The sequence below is a fragment of the Rousettus aegyptiacus genome, unplaced genomic scaffold, assembly GCF_014176215.1.
Source record: "Rousettus aegyptiacus isolate mRouAeg1 unplaced genomic scaffold, mRouAeg1.p scaffold_m13_p_3, whole genome shotgun sequence".
NCBI classification, from domain to species: Eukaryota; Metazoa; Chordata; class Mammalia; order Chiroptera; family Pteropodidae; genus Rousettus; species Rousettus aegyptiacus.
In genome coordinates, this window is record NW_023416306.1 from 149994300 (window position 1) to 150001192 (window position 6893).

General features: G+C 37.0%; 1 pseudogene; it reads left to right on the forward strand.

The window, feature by feature from the left end:
- The first annotated feature begins 472 nt into the window (after positions 1-472).
- Positions 473-591, forward strand: LOC118601297 (annotated as a pseudogene).
- The last annotated feature ends 6302 nt before the right edge of the window (positions 592-6893 follow it).

The window sequence follows — 6893 nt, forward strand, 5'->3', positions numbered from 1 at the left end:
TACTAGATTTATTGGAGTGATCACTTCATAAATTATATAAATGTCTAGTCACCATGTTGTACACCTGAAACTAATACTGTAATTGAAAAAAATTAAAAAATAAAATACACATATATACATAGGCACATATTACATATACACAGGCATGTATTAAATAACTTTAGAAAAATTAAATTAAGTTCACATTGTATAGTACGAGGAGTCTATACTTCTCATTTGTAGCACTCACTACAATGGTTATACTTATTCCATCAACGGTTGCTTGTTGGATATGTACCTCCACGTGGCCGGTGCTCAGCACTATGACTGATCCATACTACATATTCAATAAATGTTTGCTAAACAGATTAATGAATAAAATAACAAACAAATAGAAAAAGACTAAAGAAAAATTTCAAAATTATTTAAAGTTGTTCTCTTAGGAGTGATTTGATAGAAGCGTTTTTAATTTTCTTTTGAAAATTATATGTTAGTCTATGGCCATGCCACCCTGAACAAGCCCGATCCTGTCTAATCTTGGAAACTATGCAGGGTCGGGCCTGGTTAGTACTTGGATGGGAGACCACCTAGGAAGACCAGGTGCTGTAGGCATAAAAAATAAGGGATTGTAAGCTGATAAGGCCCTTGCAATCTGTGAGGTCAACCAAGGGTTGCCTTGCCTAAAAATAAAATAAAGTGAAATAAAAATTATATGTTAAAAAATTCTAAAACTACTACCTTAATATAATCACAAAACGTTATTAGTAAAAGAAGTCAATCTCTGAAGAGCACATACTGTATAATTATATTTATATAAGATATCCAGGATAAGCAAATCAATAAAAAAGACATATTAGTGGTTGCCTAGGGTCAGGGGATGGGGAGTGAATGCTAAAGAGATATCTTGTTGGCATAATGAAAATGTTCTAAAATTAGATTATAGTAATGATTATACAACTCTGTAAATATGCTAAAAACCATTAAACTGAATTACATTCAGTTTATATTCAATATAAACTGAATTATATTCAATATAAAGTATATCCTAATGTTTAAGATAAAATAACACTTGTGTACATTTGGATACTTTTCCAGAACTAATAGAGGGTTACTGAAAACCAAGAAAAATAGGTGAAACCTCTTAGAGAAAGCATGTCTGACAGAGGTGAAATCCTAATTACCAGATTTCCTCTCCATGTCTCTTTGCATGATATCTTGGGTATTTCTTACAAATCTGGGGATATTAAGATGGGAAAGCATTTGCTGGAAGAGGATTATTAAAAATCAAGTTATAAAGAGTAAACTATACTACGCTTTGTCAGACATATGATGTGGTAGTAAGAGAAAAGTTCATTGCCAATCTTGATTCTTGGCAATAAACACCAGTCTTTTCACCACTGCTTTACTCCCAAGACAAGCTCTGAAGGAACATCACATATCCATTAATTATGCAAACTGGTATTACTCCAAAGGCCTTCCTTCTAACATTAATGGCACTTCAAGCGGTGTATGAATCTTCCTCTGCATCAGTCTTTCTTTCATATTTCCAGCAGCTATTTGAAACTCCTTAAAGCTCTTACCTTATCATGTCTTTACTAACTCTCGGTCATGGCCTAACTCAGTGTTTCTCAAACTTGGGTTTTACACCATAGGAGAGCGTGAAATTGATTTAGTGAGCCACAGCTAAATGAATCACAAAAATATATAATATCAGACAGCTTCACACAGATAATGTCATGACCTGCTATTACTTGTCACCACAGAAGCTATTAACAGTGTTTTGCTGACACTTCTTATGCTGATTATGAAATATTTTCTAAAATAAAATTTATACTTTGTCTATGAAGCTGGAACTGAGACTCTGCATGGTGTTACTTCTCCGTTGCTATTTAGCTTGAAGGTTTAACAAGGAGGGTACTATGATTGCACTTATATGTGGGATAGAAAACTGAAAGTGATAAACAAACATGACAAAAACAGAGACTTATGGACATGGACAAGAGTAGTCACCAGAGGGAAGCGGGGGTGGAAGTGGAGGTAAAGGTAAAGCGGGTCAAATGTATGCTGATGAAAGGAAATTTAACTGTGGGTGGTGAACACACAACACAATATACATATGACGTATTATTGTACACTTGAAACATATAATTTTACTAACCAATGTCAGCCCAATAAACTTAATTAAAAAAAAAGGCACTAGAGGGAGAATAAAAGGCTAAAAGAGGAAAAGGGACTTGTTATTACCTATTTGCCTGCGGTTACTTTCTGTGAATCTCCAGCAATGGTGCCTTGCTCTGGTGGTGAGAGCTGGTTACAATTCCAGAACCAGCTCTATCAAAGGTATGAGTACCTGGTGGACTGTATACACTCCTCAGAAGTCTGATTACCAAATATATAGAGAGAGTCATGCTCCAGTACCCTAGGCAACTCACACCAGCCCTTTCTCAGATGTTCCAGGCCACACCACAAAGTGCCCCATATATAGCATCTCTCTTTAGGAACTGAGTCATGGTTTTGGAGGAACTTCTTCCAAGTCCCTAAGAAACGGCCACCAGTTCAGCATTACCTTATGAGAGGTACAGCTATCAGCTCCATAATGCCCTTTTTCTGAGTTCCTAATTATCAGCAACACCTGAGCAGTGTCATATTTTCTACAGTCCAAGTCTAGCTCTGTGAGGCCCATTATGAGAGTTTCTAGGTTATGACAATCCCAACCTCTTCCCCTTGTTTTCCCTTTTTAAGGGTGGAAAACTCCTTATGGCAACTCATATCTCTGTGTATCTCAGTGTTCCTTTCTTATCTTTCAGGTCTCTAGCACCTTTAAAAAAAAAATCCCTATATTAATTATTCTTGGTGGGTTTTTCTCTTTTCTGAACCAGATCTTGACAGACATAGGACTTAGTACCAAGAGTGCTGTGAAGAGACAAACAAAATGGGACTCTGGGATTGGTCTGGGCATGTCCATGGCTTTTAACACACTGCTGAACTCCTGTCCGATGGGCAACGGGCATACGGCAGCATCACAATTAATTAAATTACCATGCAATATTGACTGTGATGAAATGCTCTACTGAAGCAAGTATATGGAGGACCAAGCGAGGGCTGATGACTATAAGTACCTCGAGGACTAAAAGACAGCATGGCTATACTGAATTCTACTGGAGCATTTGCACAATGAGGCTCAAGGTTCTAAATTCTCAGCTCAAAGAACTGATAATGGTGGACCTAAAAAAATCTCTTATGGTTTTAAACACAAGGTCAACCTCAGAGAAAATCAAATTTTAATTGTGAAGTTACAGAATCACAATGTAAAATGAATACATAGATTTGCCAAGACTCAAGTGGGAAAGTTAGGACATTGAGAAGGACAAAACCTTGACGCTTGCAAAGGGGAATGCCAGCTGGACTTGATGATTGATTCTGAATATCTAGAGCCACTCAAGTATCCCCGATTCTCCTTTACCTGGGAGAGAACCCAGACCTCTCCTGTCTAAGAAGTCTGGTTCCTCTGGCTTGAGACCCTGAAATTCTCTCAGCTGAGGAAGTTATCCTGCAAGAGGATGCACAGTCTCCTCAAAACACACTCCTGCCACCCTTTATTGGCTCTAAATGGAAATCAGAATCTAATTCAACATGTTCCAGAGGTACAAGGTTCAATGTCTAAATTGAAAAGAATGAACTTCTACTCCAAAATGATGACAATATTTTACTAATTTATATTGGTAAAATTAAGGAAACAAACCATATTAATAGAAAAGATGAAGTAGTTACAGAGAAAGATATATATTTAACGTGATAAAATTTAACAGGAATATGTATCTACTTAATAGTTTCACAATATATAAAGCAAATGCTAAGAGATCAAAAAGAAGGTATTAAAAAATCCAAAATCTACTTGTAGTAAACACTCCTCTCACAAACTAATAGAACAATCAGACACCACCTCAAAAAGTAAAAAAATAAAGGACACCACCTCAAAAAGTAAAAAAATAAAGGAAATAAAAGATTTAAAGTTAATTAAATTAACCTTACACATAACCCACAAATAAAACATATCCAACAATTGCATAATTCTTATCAAGTTCAAAGGTACTCAAGCCCCACCCAAGTGGTGATTACGGGGAAGGCCCCCAGTGCCAGCTAGCCTAAAGCCTGTTTAGAGGGCTGCACCCACAGCATCTGTCTATAGCCTAAGAACCTTTTGGTGTCCAGACAACTGTCAGTGTTCACCTTCACAGAGCAGTATGCCCTCCAGGAGAATCAGACTTTGTCCAGAATAACCACTATCATGATTATGTGAAGGGGTCCTGAGTTCATGGTTGTCTGTACCTGTTTGGGGCCTTTCAAGGGATGTTACAGATGAATGACTTCACTTATGAAATCAAACCCATGAGGTACTCTACCATGTCTGAACATTAATTATATGAGAGACAGTAACAAGACTCAATTCCCACCCATAAAATGTGGTTTAAGGGAACAGGAAATACAACATCAGAAGCAAGAGTTGGAGGCAGAGAATTCAAAACCACCACAAAATTCTCACAATGGAGCTGATCCTAGTGGTGAACAACTATAGTTTTGATTACTCAAATAGAAATGTCTCAAAGGCAACAGAATATTAAATGTAATCAATTTAGTAGAATCCATCTATCTACAGATAGGCCTTCATATTTCTTCAGATTTAGAACTAGGGAAATCTTTTCAATATTGAATAAGACATAAGTCAACTAACTACTTGACAGTTTCGATGAATGAAAAAGTGTTCATTTTTATCTCTGTTTAACACATTATTCTGGGCATCTGTTTGTGGGCAAGGATATTTCTAATATATTTGGATTGGCTTGGATCTCAGGAATATGCTACCCTTGGATTTGGACCAACAGTTTATAAATTCCTCATAATTTCTTTCATTTTGTAGTGGTCATTGTTCACCAACTGGGCTATAATCTAGGCATTTCTCACCTGGAGGAATTCGGTTTTTGCAGGAAAAAACATTCCATCATGAATGCCTATACTACAAACACCAGTACTTTTAGCAACTGCAGTCATGGAAGTTAACCTCATTAATCACAGGGGAAGAAAACTGTCAGACAAATCCACTGGCTTTTCAAAATGTATCCCATTGAAACAACGTGGTAACAAGGTGGTAGAAAATGAAGAAGAGTGTGACTGTGGGTTGGAACATCAGTACAGAAAGGATCCTTGCTGTAGCTCTGATTGTAAATTGAAACCTTGGACAGCCTGTGCTTTTGGACCTTGCCTGTATAAAATTTAAGTTTTCTTCTGGAAAGCCCTGTAAAGCAAACATCAGTGAATGTGACTTTCGCAGCTGATACAATGAAAGATCAAGGTGGTGCCCTGAGGATTTCTAAATGCAGGATAAGATGCCGTGTGGTGACAGTGCCTACTGTTGTCACAAAATGTGCAACAGTTAAAATACAAAATGTTAATACATTTTTGGCTAAACAGCAAGGAGTGACTCCATGAGTTGCTATAAAACAATTACTAAGAAAGATCACTTTGGCCACCGTGGTGTAGAAGGTTTAACACATAAAAGATGCCCTCCAAGTATTTTGTGTGGAAGAGAGCAGTGTGAGAATATAGAAACAATTCCCAGTCTAAAATAACACAGTGCCGTAATTGTTATCAGTTAATGGCACCAAGTATTGGGGAACCGACTACCACTTTGGGAGGAATATAGTTGATACTGGACAAGGAAAAGATGGCATCTTGTCAGGCCTAGGCAAGATATGCATGAGAAGAAGCTGTGTCAGTTCTTCGACCTTCAACTATGACTGCGAGCTAGAGAAATGTCATAAGAGTGTGCAAAAATGAAAAACACTGGATTCTATTTCCAGGTAGACAGTGTCAGAATTGAATTGAGTTGTAGGACATCCAGCTGGTATCTTAGAGAATTGTTTGCTGGTGTGAAAAAAAACATCATATATCGGAATTGGTGTCAGAACTGCATTAGGTAAATGCAAATCAAAATCACGAGACACCATTTCATTAGGATGGCTATTATCAAAAAACAAAAAACAAAAAAGAAAGAAAAAAAAACTCAGAAAATTATAAGTGTTGAGGATGCGGACAAACTGGAACCCTGTGCACTGCTGCCAATAATGCAGCTGCCATTGAAAGCAACATGGTGGGTCCTCAAAGCAACTAAAAAAAGAATGATCATTTGTGGTTACTTACACAAAAGACCTGAGAGCAGGGACTAGAACAGATATTTGTACATCAGTGTTCATAGAAGCATTATTCACAAAAGCCAAAAGGTGGAAACAACTCAAATGTCCACTGAATGATGAATGCATAAACAGAATATGTGTGTACATACTAGTAACATAAAAATAAAAGGCGAAAGTGAGAGGCAACAAGCATTTATTTGAGATGAAAAGAATAGCTATTTGGGTAGCACTGATTTAAGGAGAAACCCAAATAGTGCTCTAATTAGGAGGCGAAGGCAAGGCATATTTATGAGAAAAGTAAGGAACAATTACACTAATTCTGAACAATGTTTTTAATTTTTAGTCCAGTAGTCATATCTGTTTCTTGTTATCTCTGAAAACAGTTGTTTCGGACACAATGTTGGTTTAGGCCCAGTCCAAATTACTTTGCTCTGTTTTAACATTCCAAAGGTTCGAGGTAATAAGACATACAAAACAGTTCCTCTGGGATGGCGGCTCTGACTCCAGTTTAAAGTGGTACTGTTTATATTATTTTTTATAATACACACGGCACATACATACAGTGGAATATTTAGCCGTAAAAAAAAAAAAACAAAACAAACAAACAAAAAAACCATTCTGGCACATGCTAGAATACAGATGAACCTTGAAAACATACTAAGTGAGATATGCCAAGAGCTTCGAGGCTTGGATGCTGTTGGTCAGTTCTCCCCAAATTGGTCG